Here is a 16656-nt window from a genome sequence, read left to right as displayed (position 1 = left end):
TATTACACTTCCCATAAGTTAAACAAGATGTTCCCCAATTCCTCCCCTGTCTGCTGGTGCTGTGCGAGTGCTGCTGGAGACTTCCTCCACATCTGGTGGCATTGCCCATTTTTGATCGCCTACTAGAAAGAGGTCCTTAGTCGCAACAAACAGGTGATTGGCTACCCACTGCCCGAAACGCCGGCCACTCTCATTTTAGGCCTGAAACCCTCGAACCTCCTCACCATGACACACAGGGTTGGAACCTAATTTTATGCATGCTTGGAGCAGCTAAACAAATACCAGCTTTATATTGGAAAAAGGCTGAAACACCCCCAGTGAATGTATGGTTCACCCGCTTATGGCATACCATGGCAATGGAGTTACTCACAGCGCGATTACAATTCTGCGACACTAAGTGTATGAAAATTTGGCAACCATTGATAGATTATTTTTGCAAACTTGACCACGCCCATCTGCAGCCTCCGAGGCTTTGAGCTTTGCACCTCTTCGAGGACAATGTGTCTCCCTCCGATGCGGGCAGACTCTGAGGGCCCAATAGAGAAGCTGTCTAAACTCTCCCCTGCTAGGTACTGTTCTGGCGTGTTACCATGACTTTGCTTGGGTCCTACCTCCCTAGGGCTGTCCTCCTTATAGGGGCTCAATTTCCTGTTGTGGGGTACCTCACGCACTTTGTCTACACTTCACGCAGCCTCACTCCCCTGGTGGGACTTGTCACCATCTAGCCCCACCATGAAGTTTGGATGCCGTTCTCTCCCAGAGTGCTGTTCCTTTTTCAAGGTCATCTTTGTAACGTACCATGGCTTTCTTTTTTATGTTTTCATTTGCCGATTTTTCTTTTCTCTCTTTTTTTGGGCATTATCTATGCCGTGCCCCTCTTCTCCCTCTCCTTCTTCTCTCTTTCTCTGTTCCTCTCTTCTTCCTCTCCTCTTCTTTTTCTTATTTTCATTTTCTCCCTAATCATGATTGCTTGATTGTTGTATTGTTTGTTTGATTTGTTCTTTCAATAAAACAAATTTGAAACAAAAGTTTTGAATGCGATTCTCAAATTAGTGCTTGAGCACACCCAAAGGACTATTGTCTGCACTCAGAGGGTGAGCTGGTGATCTCCGAGGGTGAGAGTCATAACTTCACCAGATGAAAGTAAATGAGGTCCCAGTCACTGCTCTGAGGAACACAGGGCTAGCCAGACCATGGTTGTGGAAACGTTGGATTCCCCACAGCAGTAAACCGGCCAGGTATGTAAGGTAACTCAGGCGAATGGGCAGGGCTTTTTCTGCCCTATGGCCCTGGTATCCTTGGAGTCAGGTGAGGAGGTGACCCAGAGGAGGGTCGTTGTTAGTCCCCAGATGCACATAGAGTAAATTATGGAAAATGAGTTGCCTTCGCTGTCAGTAGAACTAAGTGGGGCTGTCACCAAAGGTGCCCTTACAGTTCAGTATTATGGGGGTATTACTTCCAAGCAGAGGGTACAGGAGCCCAGATGGAGGGGCAGGGTGAGGGAGGACTCACCCCTGTTCCCTGTTCAGCCTCAGGAAAAAGACCCTGGGTTGATTGGCCAGTGGCAGGGCACCACTCTGGACTGGCAGGAGGTAGGGTGGAAGTACAGTGCAAAGCCCCTGGGGATAATGCCCCCACACTCTTACATACCCTAGAGGTCAGAGCTTCCTCAGAAGCCCTTGGGGAACTCCTTGCCAGCACCAAGGCTGGAAGAGAGACCTACATAAAATTGCCGCTAAGATCCTCCATCTAGCACTGAATGACTTGGGTACTGGCTCCTGACACAGACAGCTGTCAGTGGCCTCTGTTGGCCCCTGTCCTAGTGGACAGGGTTTGCCTTCGGTTGGGGACAGAAGTCTGATCCAAGGGGCGGAATGGGCCACATCACTTTGTTGGCCATGGTGGTACTGTCTGCTTACTGGGATGCCTATGTGAGCAAATTTAGGTTAGGTGCTGCACAGATGGGGTCCACAAGTGAGTAGAAGGGTTCCCAATTGGTCACTTCAGTTGCTCAAGAGAGATTAAACAAACGGATCTATCTGAGTTCAGAGAGGCGTAAAACCAACAAGTGACCCTGCATTAGAGGGCCATTGTCCACGCTCTTTCACCTAAGCAAGAAAGTACATCAAAGTATTGGCTTTAGGCTGGAGGGGTTTGTTCAGGAAATGGGCCTTTTTGCAGGGTCACCCCCAAACAGTTTGCATTGCTCTTCGATTTTCTCTGACCTCTCTTTGGCAGGCCTTATGACTCTGATCTTTTTACCACTGCTAACCAGTGCTCACATGCATGGGCTCTCTACTCTAAACATGGAAATATTGACTCATACCCAATTGACAGATTTAATTTACTTTTAAGTCCCTGGTAAAGTGGTACTAGAAGTGCCCAAGGCCCGTACATTAAATGTTATTAGTGGGCCTGCATCACTGATTGTGCCACCGACTTATGTCGACCTTTAAGATGTTACAGGCCAGCCAGTTACAGAGCCTGTGTGTGCAGTATAAATTGCCATTTCGACCTGATAAAAAAAAACTTTTGCCAGGCTCAAACCTTCCTTTCAAAACATATGTCACACCTAGGGTAGGCCCTGAACAGCCCAGAATACAGGATGCAATATATGTACTCTTAAGTTTTACATGTCCTGGTAGTGAAGAACACTTAACTAACTTTTCATTACTGCAAGACTTATATCTCCCAAAGGATAACATTTTGATTACCGTATTAAATTTTCCAAGTGTTTTTTCCAAATGGGAAGGTACCCCAGACTCAAATTTGTAGTCCCTGAAATCCTTAATTAAAAACCTAATTCATGGTGAAGTTGGATTTTAATTTACAGTTCTGAAAATGCCACTTTAACAAAGTTCAGTCTAATATTTCAGGTGTATGGAATCACTTGACCCTACCCGCACTGCTATGTGCAAATATGAAAATTTGCAAAAAACTGTAACCACAAAATTAGAAAAGTCTTTCATACATTACACATTGTTTTAATCTGTCTTGCTTAGACATAAACATAATATCAAAGTAATCACATCAAAATCTCTTAATGTAATGAGGTATTTGATGAAGCAACCAATATAATCCTGGCTTTTGCCATTCCTTATGATTTACATGAGAAATAATCTAACAAAACATTTCTATGATGAATTTGTTGTTTTGTCCCAATGCATTTCGGGATGCAAGATCCCTTCTGCAGGGGAACTGAAAAATTAAACATAATAAACATGAATATATTTGTTCACTTCGGTACAACACACAGTGTGGTGTCAACCACCAATTAACTGCCTCATATGAATGTTATGTAAGCGCAACTTATTCCATCCTGAGATAAAACAATCACCAAAGTAAAACACCCAGTGCGTGGTGAATAGTGCAATCTGTCATAGCTGTTGCGACTTACCAACATAAATTGTATCACAACCGACTGACTGTATCTGGTTCTATAAACACTCTGTGCTAAAACCAAGAAATGAAAGATTGTTCATAATTTAGACCATCAATGGTCACTAATCCAAAAGATTAACTTAATAAGCGTGACCGATTGCCCCGAAAGATGACATGTCAAATCAAACGCTCGTCCTCCAACATGATATCACTCTCAAAAGGATCGAGATGTCTTGTAGCAAAGTTCCAGACACTCTGAACCAAATTGTAACCCAACAGCAAATACGTAAAACAATAGTTACCAATTATAAAGTGTGTCTTGCAGTGGATGTTTCCAAAACAATAAACACAGGTCTTCTCCTCACTGTTGAGCTTTATATCGTTGCAATATGCCAATTCACACTGAAATGCAATAAAAACTGCTTCAGTTGAATAAGTCTACGTATCAACTCACGCCAACTCGTGGCTGACTCCTGCATTCAAATGTTTTTTTACCTTGATCTCAACAATGCGCGGTGCTCACTGGAACCCACAAACGATTTTCAGAAAAAGCGTACGTATATGCGCCTGTGTATTAAGCCTCCTTACTGGCAGACCGTCACCTACAAAATCATAATACAAAAACCGCTCTAGTTTGCCTTTTTGGCTTATCGTTTATAAAAATAGCGCGTTTGCCTTCCTATACTTAAACTGACCTTAGGTATGCCGACACAACACGAGAAGGACTCCGCTTCACAAGAACGCTCACACCGCGTACAATCCGCGCTAATTCAAATAGCGTAGAAGTAGTGAAAATGAAACTAGGTCTATGTTGTAGTGGAACTACGATTCAACGGCGGCCATCTTAGTGTGTGCATAATAGTGTCGTAAAAGAAAAGTGTATGTGAAAAAAGTGAAAAAGTAAACCAAAAATAATAGAGATGAAATACATCATAATGTTACAGTAACATCTAAGTTATATGCATGATACACATAATATGTTTGATTTCATGAAACATGTGTCAAACATTATCAGTATGCATCTACGTCAACGTGCTAACCACAATTGATGACATGGGTCTATTTTACAGAAAGCATATCATATCAATTTTGTCATTTAATTCCCTCGGTATCATTGAATCTAGAAATTTTATCCACCAAATTTCACGCTGAGACAGTATTTTTGCGTTGTCTCGTTCTGGGTGCATTTTAATTTTTTTTAACACTTGAAACCTTAATTGGGGAATGGTGTGATTAAGTTCACACCATTCCCCAGAAGTGCTGACTAATGCGACTTTTATGCTAAGCGATACGTACTTTTATTTTCCTCTCTGTTTTTCCTACGCATAATTTGCCGCATGGGCATTTTATACTATAGATTACGTAAGAGGAGTTGCAATCTACCTCATCTCTCAATTTAATATTCTTGCCTGTTGGAGGATGTAGAATCGAGCATCCTACTATTACATTATTACAATGACTGGAATTCTGAAATTTTTTCATTCCTACATTGATCATCTTCTTGCTTGTGTTTTGAGGTTTTTTAGTAACCAATTCTTTAAGATTTTTGCTACGAGTGTAAGCAAACAAAGGTTTGCTATTGAACAATCCTTTAAAATCTTCCTCATGTTGAAGCAATTCCCATCGAGTGTTGTGGTTTTTCTTGATTTTGTTGCATTCCGTAGAAAATTTAGCGGCAAATACCATTCGGTCTTGTTTGTGTTTGATTTGGGACTGTAAGAGTTCACCTCTGGATAAACCTTTAATTCTTGTTTCAGATATTTGTATGATCTTAGAAGGATATCCTCTTTCGTGGAATCTTTTCCTCTGCCTTTCCTTTTCTTCTACTAGTGCATGCTCAGTAGAAGAGATCCGTTTGATCCTCATCATCTGTGAAAATGGCAAATTTTGTAGTAAAGCCCTTGGGTGAAAGCTAGTAAATAATAGTGCAATGTTTCGATCTGTTGGCTTATGGTAAACAGCAGTCTCCAGTTTAGATCCTTTTAAGGTTACCTTCACATCCATGAATCCTATTTCTTCGTGACTTATCAAGTGTGTGAACTGAATCCGATTATTTTTATTGTTCAAATCTTGCAATTTATTTAGTAATAATACCTCGGGTCCAATCCATATAAGGAAAATGGAATCGATGAAACGTCTGAAAAAGATGGTGTTTTTGTTCCATTCTTCGTCTGCCAAGATGAAATCATTTTCGAAAGTAGCCATGAAAATATTGGCAAACTATGGGGCACCTGGAAACCCCATGGAAGTGCCGCTAATTTGTAGATAGTAATCTTCTTTCCAACGAAAATATGAATGTTGTAAACAAAATTGTAGAAGCTCCAGAATAAAAAATGTATGTGCCGCTATATCCGTTGATTGTAATAACGCCCATTCACAGGTTTCCATATCCTCTGCTAAAGAGATGGACATGTAAAATGCGGTGACATCTACTGTGCACAATATTGCTTTGTTGTTGTCCAAATTCACAGTTTTTAGTGTTTGCAGAAAATGAGTCGTGTCTCGAACATATGTAGTCCACTTTTGAAGAAATGGTTGCAGGAACTCATGTATGTATTGCCCGAGAGGTTCAAAAAGTGACCCACATCCCCTTACTATGGGTCTGAAGGGCAGATTCCGTAGGTTCTTGTGAACCTTAGGTAGCATGTACAATTTAGGACATCTGAGGTGAGTGGTGGTCAGGAAGTTCTTTGTGTTAAAGTTAATCCATTCCATTTCTACAGCTTTCTCCAAAATTTCGGATAATGTATTTATTATCTCAGTTGTAGGATTTTGTGTTAATTTCAGGTATGTGGATTCATCATTCAAGTGTTCCGTCACTTTTTTCCTCATAAAATATGGAATCCATAATTACAAGAGTTCCGCCTTTGTCAGCTGTTTGAATGGTTAATGAAGTATCACTGGCCAGATCCCTGATGATGTTTAGTTCATGTTTATTGATATTCACTTTCAGTCGTTTGTCCCTTTGTAGTTTATGTAAATCTTGTTTGACCAAAATTTCAAATGTATCAAGGATTTTGTGTGATGCTGGTGGCATGAAGCTACTTGGAGTTTTGAATTCTTTATAATCAGATGTTTCAATATCTTGTGTGTACTCTGTTGACTGAGGTACAATATTGGAGAAAAAATGTTGTAATCTTAGTTGACGCATAAATTTGAAGAAGCTAATCTCGATTTCAAACTTGTTACTGTGATATGTTGGTACAAAAGCAGTGCCTTTGTTCAACACTTGCATCTGTTGTTTGTTCAAACGTTTGGATGAAATGTTGATTACTAAAGTCGATTCTTGCTTCTCAAATTTTAACTGATTGTTCCTTTGTCCCCGCCGGGTTTTCTTGAACCGTTTTTCTCCGGTGGTTTGCCTATTGCTGAACCCTTCTCTAAAAAAGCAGGTTGCTGTTGTTGTGTGACACCACCTGATTTTGAATCCTCCCTACATCTTTTCAATCCTTTGTTTTAAGCCACTTTTTTTTTTATCTTTCTTATTTATTATTTCTCTAACTATTTTCCTGCTTCTATATTTTTGGTTTTTGTCTACTTTTTTTTTGTTTTTTAGCTACTTTTTTCTCTCTTTCTATTGCCTGCTATTTATTTCCTTTACTTCTTTAATTTTATTAGCTTTTCTTTCCCGCCCCGTCCCAGAACCATGTCAAAGGGTAGGGCTGGTCGTCGCAGCCAGAACCGCGGAAGGCGGCGCCCACAAGGGGTGCATGCACGGGCCTTATTTGGGGAGGTGGAGTTGGCTGCACTCATTTTCTTTGTGCAGCGCCACCTCCCCTCAACCCTGGCAGCAGGTGGCAGGCCTGGGTACGGCCTCCGGGAGCGTCGGCAGTGGTGGGGGAAGGTGCGCCGGGCAGTGTTGCGCTTCTCTGGGGTCCGGCGCACCCAGGCGCAGCTGACTCACCGGTGGTCCGACATCCTGGACCGTGAGCAGGACCTGCTGGACCTGCTAGGAGTAGAGGTCCCGGGGCTTGGTGAGTAACTATTTAATTATTAATACTTTGCGTCTGTTCTTCTGCTCTGTGTTATATATTGCGAATATCTTTTTTTTCTTCCAACCAGCTAGAATGTTGCTGCTTACATTCCAGGTTAATTACGTTTTAAAGTCTTCTGTGATTATGACACAGGTGCTCTTCTGCGCTACTACTAATCTTACTTGTTTGCAACTTTGCGTTTGCGCTCGCTTAGCGTGATTCTGTAAGAGTTTATTTTAGAGAAATTAAGTTATGTAATGCTACAGTGACTCTAGTCCACTCCTTACTTTGTCCTGTCACTAAGAGATAGGGGCGGATTGATACTTAGGCTTAGGTACTTTGTATGAGTAGAAGTTGGACAAAGCACTGGGAGGAGCCTGCTGAACAGGAAAAGGAAGTTGGAGATTCTGTGGCACTTCCTCCCTCTCCCCACCTTTTTAAAAAAGGACTCCTTGCACCAAAAAGGACAGCCAAATGCCAATCTGAGGAGTTGTTTTCATCCAAAATCATCATTTGCAGAAGGTTTCATGCTGCTAGAGCTGATATTCTTCTCCAAATTGAAAATTTTACATTTTCGAGTTCTCGAGCTTCACATTACTTACGCCGGATGTCGATGGCGTGTCCAAAATGACTTGATCGCGTTCTCTCGCTCCCTGTTGCATTGGATATGACGTGTTCGCGTCCTCACGCTCTCGCTCGCGGTGGAGAATGACGTGTTCGAGATCGCAATCTTCTCATACTCTCCCGGTGCATGATCGCGAGAAGAAAGACGTGATCGCGCGACAAATGACGTGATCGCGCAACAAATGACGTTAATGCGGGCGCGAACTGTCACGAGACAGCGCAAAATGGCTACCAACAATCCAACATCTCCTGGAGAACGCGACCGGGTCAGGAAAACTTGTCGGCGAACACGGGGATTCAGGTAAGGCGATCGCGCGCACGCGAGAATAAATTTTTTTACAGCGCGAGCAAGGAACAAATTACCGCTAAGATTCGGATTGTGGACATTTTGACATTTTCGCGCTTTCCGCGGAATGCAAAAATGCCAAATTATCGCAATTTCCGTGAGCGGAACAGAATTTTGGCCCTGGCCTAGTACACGTCCATCCCTTTAGCAGAGGGCATGGAAGCCTGTGAATGGGTGTTTTTACAATCAACGGATATAGCGGCACATAAAGTTTTTATACTGGAGCTTCGACAATTTTGTTTACGACATTCATATTTTCGTTGGAAAGAAGATTACTATCTACAAATTAGCGGCACTTCCATGGGGTTTCCAGGAGCCCCATCGTTTGCCAATATTTTCATGGCTAAATTCAAAAATGATTTCATCTTGGCAGACGAAGAATGGAACAAAAACATCATCTTTTTCAGACGTTTCATCGATCACATTTTCCTTATATGGATTGGACCCGAGGTATTATTACTAAATAAATTGCAAGATTTGAATAATAAAAATGATCGGATTCAGTTCACGTAGGCAAAACAGAGAGGAAAATAAAAGTACGTATCACTGAGCATAAAAGTCGCATAAGGAATAAAGTCAGCACTTCTAGTTTAGCAACACATTGGGCTGAACTTAATTACACCATTTCCCAATTAAGGTTTCAAGTGTTAGAAAAAATTAAAATACACCCAGAACGAGACAACGCAAAAATACTGTCTCAACGTGAAATTTGGTGGATAAAATTTCTAGATTCAATGATACCAAGGGGATTGTATGACAAAATTGATATGATATGCTTTCTGTAAAATAGACCCATGTCATCAATTGTGGTTAGCACGTTGACGTAGATGCATACTGATAATATTTGACACATGTTTCATGAAATCAAACATATTAAGTGTATTATGCATATAACTTAGATGTTACTGTAACATTATGATGTAGTTCATCTCTATTTTACTTTGGTGATTGTTTCATGATCAACATGTCTGGACATATGTGTTTATAGAGGTTTATTTATTGTGTGTTTGTATGCAAACTGACAGATGACTGGTAGAGAGGTTGTTTTTAATGGGGATTTCAGTCCATTGGCATTTGAATGTGATGGGCCCTTGGATTGTAGTGGTATTTTGATGTGAGTGCACTGATAGATTGAGCCAGTGACTGGCAATATGTAAGTCTTGTGTATGGTGGGTGAATGGACCATAAAGCTGTTGGTGCCCTGACGTGGCTTTATTGCTCAAATTCAATAGCCTTGGTTTCAATATTCAGGTACTGTGAGTATTTCTTCTTTGAAACTAGCATTTATGGATGTGCCAAAACTAACCAGTATAAGTGGTAGATTAACCTTAAAACATTTGTGCCAGATTTATATCAGTGGTGGTAAGGATACTCTGTTGCAACGGTGACAGAGTTTCATTACTGCTAAGATAATGTTCTAACCACCCGATTTATATGCAGATTGACCATTGGTGTAACCAATGCGAAGACTACTGCATTTCTGACATGGTTATGGGCCATCTGAGTCTGACCTCTATGTCCTATTGTCCTTGGCTTGATCCGCTCCAGTAGCAGGCACTAGCTCCTGCCATACAAATGGGGCAGTGTTTTTTATCAGCACACATGGGGTTCCCCCAGGTGGGTGGCATTTTTTGAAAATAATGCGGATTCCGGAAGTTTCCATCACAGAAATATAAGGAAAATGTGTGATTTCAGGCAAAGTTTGAGGTTTGCTGCTCATTTTGAGAATGAAACATTAGTGGGATCCATCCAAGGTACTCCACTCTTGAATCCCGTGGTTTTCTAGTTTTTAAAAATGTTTGTGGTTCGTGGGTTGCATGGGTGGTGCCACAGCCTGGCCTCATATACCACAGCTACACCCAGCACGTTTTAGGGCCTTTTCTATCGTGGTCTCTTGGCCCATCCACAAAAGTGGGGTACTGTTCTAATCAAAATATGTGTGAGAAGGTAGGGTAGAAGTTTGACTTTTGCTAGGGCTTCTGGGTAAAATTGTACAAGTAGGGCTCCCCTGGACTGCCCTGGTGGTCTAGTTGTAAAAAATTTGCAGGGTTGCTAGGTATCCCTGGGTGTTGGCTGAGCAAGGGCCGAAAATCTACAGAAATGTGATGTGTCTATGTTGCGTTTGGGCCCCTTTCCTGTTGCGGCCCTAGGCTGATCACACAAGTGAGGTCCCATTTTAATCAGATTTGGGGAAATTCTGGGTGGTAGTAAATTTGTCTCTCTGCAGATTCTAGACGTTCTCTCACAGAAATATGCGGAAATGCACATTTTTGTCAAAGTTTGAGATATTCAAAGGCTCCTGTATCACCACTGGACTTTCCTGGTTATCTAGTTTTCAAAAATGTACAAGTTTGCTAGGTTTGCCTTTGTGTCATATGAGCTAAGGTCCAACATCTACAGCTAGCCACACTGCAAAAAAGGTCAATTGTCAGTTAAAAAATGTGATGTGTCTATTGTGAATTTTGGGCCCTTTCTGGTAGTGGGCACTTGGCCTATCCACAAAAGTTGAGATAGCATTTTTATCAAAGAGGCTTTATTTTCGATATGAATATATCTTAAAAAGCAAAACTACAACATTGTACAATAAGAAGATAAAAAGGAATCAGTGCGTGGAAAGATAGACAAACATTTCATACTGCTACTGATGCCAATAAATTAGCTAAAAACAGGTAAGAATATCAGATAAAAAAAACAGATTAAACAACATACAAAAGCCTAGATGACCTGATGCGCCAAGCCCATCCTACTAACTTGGCTGTTAATTCTCCCACAGGGAGTAAACTTATTCTGAATTGGAAATATAGGGCCCTGTCTTTACGATTGGATATGACATCCAGGTAAGGTTCACAAAAGTAAATTTCTTTGACCAAAAGAAAGTCCAAAGTGGACCTGCACAGATTGACATTACTGCTTCTGATGCCCGCCACCCAGCTCCAATAAATCTTTTTCAGCTCAGACTTAGGAGGTGCGGTTCTATTAATCCAGGCCTCGCCAAGACCAAGGTAGAAAAGGAGACGCTTGACCTCCCTCAGCCAATGGATCTTGGACCAGCCTGGTAACCCCAGCACCTCGGTTAGGCCATCCGCATAACTGGATAATTCTGATGTTCTCCATAATCTCGCCCATAGGAGGAGAGGGCGGAGCCTAGCCTGATCGCTGATTGGCCGAGTGCCCAGATCCAAAAGAAGTGGGAGAGTTGGAGTGCTATAAGGGAGCCCCATAAGATCTTTATGGAATTTATTTTCAGAACGGGACAAGTGGTCCACCTTATAGACCCCCCAAAGTTCAGCCCCATAGAGAGCGGCGCTAACCCCCCTTGCCCTATATATATCTAGGACAGGAGCAATGGGTTTCAGGGATGAGGCACGATGTTCCTTAAGCAAGGCACCCACCACCCTCTTATGGGTCAACAACATCTTTTGATGGTGACACTTCCAGCTCATGGAGTCGCAGAGGCGAATACCAAGGTAGTCGAACTCTGACACTCTTTCGAGGGTAACAGAGTCCAAAGACGGTGGTTTGGCCAACCTTTTCGGGGGGTTAAGGACCAAATACTTGGTCTTAGCTGTATTAATAGCTAACCCTCTCGTATCGCAAAAAGACTTGAAGTTAGTTAATAGACTCTGCAAACCCACCGGGGTTTTAGAAATCAGAAGGGTATCATCTGCAAATAGAAGGGTGGGTATTCTTCTACCGGCCAGGGAAGGTGCATCTGCGGGGTGTTGTAGCAGATGCTCCACCACTCCGTTGACGTACAATGAGAACAGAGTGGGGGCAAGGACACAACCCTGGCGTACCCCTCTATTTACAGGTATACGTGCTGTTTTTTGTCCCTGATTTCCCCACCTAATCTGGGCAAAATTATCAGTATGGAGGTTTATCAACAAGCGCAGCAAATAAGGTGGTATACCCTGTTCGCTGAGCACACTCCATAATTGGCTACGGGGAACTAGGTCAAAGGCAGTCCGCAAATCTATAAAAGCAAGATACAGACTGCCTTTGCCCAGTAGAACCACTTTCCAGTATATCATCAGAAGACAAAAGGATTGCTCTATTGTCCCCGTGCCTGTTCTAAAGCCAGCCTGAAAGTCTGAGAGAATACCCTTTTCCTCAACCCATTGCAGTATCCTTGCCAAAACCACGTTTCCAGACACTTTTTGTGAAGTATCTAAGAGGCTTATTGGACGATAGTTAGCTGGGTCGTTACGACAGCCTTTCTTAAAAATAGGAACGACCTCAGCACCATTCCATGAAGTCGGAAGGGATGCCCCTTCAAGACTGGAATTCAATAAGGCGGAGATAAGTTTTCCCCATTCATCTGGGTTGATACGTAGCAAATCTCCTGGGATGCCATCCGGGCCAGCAGCTTTATTTGGCGCAAGGGTATTAATCGCCTCCACTACTTCCTTGGGTGTGAACACAAGCTCATCCATAGACTGAGAAGGTGCATAGGGGTGGCATATCCTCAAGCTTCCCCCTGGTCCTGGGTCGTTGAATAGAGTTGGGAAAAAGGATTAACCCACGCGCACTCAGGTACGTTACAGGTAATCATTGTATCCACAGGTCTCTATCTATTTCTGAGTAGGTCCCAAAAACCCTTTGCATCCTTCCTTAGACTAGCGGCCTTCAGGTCACACCAAAACTGGTCTTCCCAATCTGTCTTTGCTTTTGTTAATGCCCTCCTGTAATTACCCCTCGCGGCACAAATCAGAACTCTATTCTTAGATTTTACTGCCTTTAGGAGTTCCCGTTTGGCCATACGACATGCAGCTGAAAACCACCCAGCAGGACCCTTCCTGCCACCACTCTTATTGGCCCTCTTCCCCCCAGTGGGGTCTATGAATAATTCACCTATAGCCTTTGTGGTTCGTTTAAAAACTGCAGGTACCTCTTGCACACTGAATGAGGGGGAGTCTAGGCAGAGTGTAATATTAGCCATTACAGATTGTGCCTCCAACATCTTGGCCTCATTGCCAATGATATTTTTCCATTTCAGGCGCCTACCACAATTAGAGGGGCACACTTCATGGGTTGTTTTCCACACATGCGGGGTTAGGGGGGGAGACCAACCCTTCCACAGTGGGGACAGAGACAGGGTTAGAGGATTGTGGTCGCTATCAATAGAAGGCCGAACCTCCATATCCACCAGGAAAGACCACAACCGAAAATTCAGCATAATGTAGTCAATCCTAGAGGAATGCCCTATTCTGTTAAATGTATGTGCCCCCATTTGGTCTGATATGGATCTACCATTAGTTGCTCTGAGACCATGCTCCAAGCAAAGAGCATTGAGGTCAATTGCGTTTTGGGTCCATCTTCTAATAGGAGTAATTGACAACGGATGGATACCTCTCCTTGTATCATCGTCACTAATGCCCAGCACATCTTCCACAGCAAGAGGTTCGAATGTGCAGTTAAAATCCCCAGCTAATAAGACAAAGGAGTCTGGACCACAGCGCTTAAGTTCCTCGTCGATGCCAGATGGGGCAAGAATAGATAAACCACCTCTAGTGCTTCTAACATAGATATTGAATATTTCGAGCACTCCTCCACCAGACGGGCCTCTTACTGATAGTCTCAAAAGGTCCAGGGAATTAGTGGCTATACTTTTAATAGAATACTGCAGGGAAATACTTACCCATATTAGCAAGCCTCCGGAGGGGCGCCCTTTGCCTCCGTTCGGTCGGACTGCTGGTGCAAAATAAGTAGTGTATCCCAGCTTATGTTGTGGATCCATGCACCAGGTTTCCTGGAACAAACACATCAAAAAAGATTCGATAAATACGTTCCAGTCTGGGATGCTTATATTCCGAGCTAGGCCGGCAATGTTCCAGCTTACTACCTTCAGAGGAATGCTGGGAATCTCTCCCTGCCCTAAAGCCAATGCTCCTGTAATGGGAGTATAATCCATGGCAATATCCTTATCGCCGGCAGGTGATACCACAGCAAGAGGAGTTTGAAAGCCTTCAACAGGCGTCTCCCCACTAAACTGGGACAACGCCTGTAAATGTCCCCTAGGCGTAAGAAAAGGAGGGAGGGTAGTGATGGAAGAGCTCACCTGCGGCTCTCCAAGGGGTAAACTTGCAATTAATGACTCCCCAGATGGTTCAATGTATAGCTCACGTATAGAGGGAATTACCTGTCAATAACCTTTCCAAAATCGACCCTGCAAATGGCCAGGACCATTATTAAATAGGCTGAATTGAGAGGTACAGCCATGAATTTGTCTACTGTCCCGACCTTCCCACATATGTGTTCCGGTCTGCCTCGACAGAGTTGAAGGATTAAAATAGCTGAGGTCACAAGTGCCAATTGAACCCATGCTTCCTGCTAAGCTATGTTCCTTCATGGGACCTCTACATATGAAACTGGCAATCCTTGGGTCTTCAAAATTCACTATGATACAATCGCCACAAATAGATTTTTCCCTAGAACCAATCCAACCGACTCTACGTACGTGTAATATCCTGCCCCCCCCAAAACTCGGGCAGGGGTCTGTTCTCTTTGAGCCAAAATAAGGTCTTATTGAACAATTCAGTTTAGGACTCACTCTTACCAGGACTAAGAACCGGAACCCCGGTCAAAACGACTACATAGGGCTGGCACTCAGGGGGGAGATTTATAATAGAGTCCCTCCCACAGGGAGGGGCCTCACCTGGATGCATCACATGGGCTTTTGCATTTTCCACTAAGTTGGAAGTTGGGATCTCTAGTGCGCTATCAGCTAATGGAGATTTAGCTGTAATAGTAGAATTTCCCTCACCTGCGCTAACCGAGGCCGGGGGACAAACCGTCTTTTTTCCTGGGATAGTGGTAGTAACTTTGGGGGATTTGAATTTCTCAGCAGGCTTAGGGAGAGGCAGGCCGATGATACTGGAGGTACCAGCGACAGGCACCGTAGGGAGCAAGTTATGATTCATCACCTCCAAAACAACTGGTGAGTTGTCGACTGTAGGAACTAAATTGTGTTGGGCAGTAGACGTCACCTTTTTGGCAAAACCCCCGCCTAATCTGTCATCCCTAGATCTTAGCTGCACTTTTATAAAAGATTTCAATGAGAAAAAATTATCTAGGGTTGTCTGCTCCATTTTATCCATTTGCTCAGTTAGCCCTCTAATTTTATCTAATACTGGCAAAAGTAAAGATTTCATTATGTCCTCCATTTTTTTAACCAGGGAAGAATCTAAGGAGAGGGGCGCTACACTACCATCAACCTAAGTATTGAAGGCGGAAGTTGCATTCCCCTCAGTGGTGCCCTCTTCTTTATCTTCCTGGAATAAACTAGAGACCCCCCCTGTTACCCTATTGGAAACGCCCCTCCTAACAGCCGCCCGCCTCTGGTTTTTACAGGTTTTAGAGAGTCTATTTTTCTGTAGGGTAATGAATCTTCTAGTCTTTAGGGGGACTGGCTGGATTTCCGCCTGGACCATAGTGGTCGCCGGGGTAGGTGAGATTAGAAGAGTGGTGGGGTCAGCCGAGTGGGAAAAGGAAATGGCTGACTTGCTTACTGCTACGACTGGGGCCACATAACTTTGGGCATTAAGTGCCGTATCCGACAGATTCTCAAGCCCTTCTATATTTGCTCTCAAGGCCGCCACACGAGGATGGTCCAAAGGAGAGGGGGCAAGAGGGTGCGGGAGTGGGTACAAAACACGCTCCGGTGAGGGTATCTGAGCTATCGGGCCGATCGAGGATCATCTATCACCAAATGGGCTGCCAGATAGCCGCCGCTCAGCCATAGAGATTTCTTTGTCAATGACATTGGCCACACGGGTAATAAACTGATCCATAGTTCCCGCCATACCCCCCACGCTCCCCCTCAGGCTTTTACCTGAGCGAGTTGACATTAGTAATACAGGGGCAAACCGTGAAGCAGATCAAAACAAACCCCAACAGAGTGTATAATAGGCAAGAGGTAAATAAAGAGTATATGTGGCTGGAACAAGCAAGTATCAAGGAAGGGAGGCCCAGACACATGAACACCTAACATATGTAGGGCAGCTATTTCAAGATATGTTCAATAGTCACAACCCAGTCCGAGTCCACAACAGGGGGTGATTGACAATGTTACTCAATGACAGTACCTGGTTAAAGTCAGATGCGTCAGTACCAGCGATTTAGAGGGGGGGCCCAGCCCAGCCTCCTGCAGCCCCTGACGGCCACAGACGGCCCGCCCTCTGCCCGGGCTCAGCCCGGCGCCGCCCGCGCGCCTCCCGCGACGCGGGAGTACAGCAGCAATTTATGGCGCCTCCAGGCGCGATGAGGTTGCTTCCGGGTTCCTTTCCCTCGTCGCTAGGGCAGATGGGATATGTGGTTCCTTCACTCTGCGGC

This window comes from Triturus cristatus, chromosome 2_2 (assembly GCF_964204655.1).
Source record: "Triturus cristatus chromosome 2_2, aTriCri1.1, whole genome shotgun sequence".
Taxonomy (NCBI): Eukaryota; Metazoa; Chordata; class Amphibia; order Caudata; family Salamandridae; genus Triturus; species Triturus cristatus.
Note: the sequence above shows the minus strand (reverse complement) of the source record.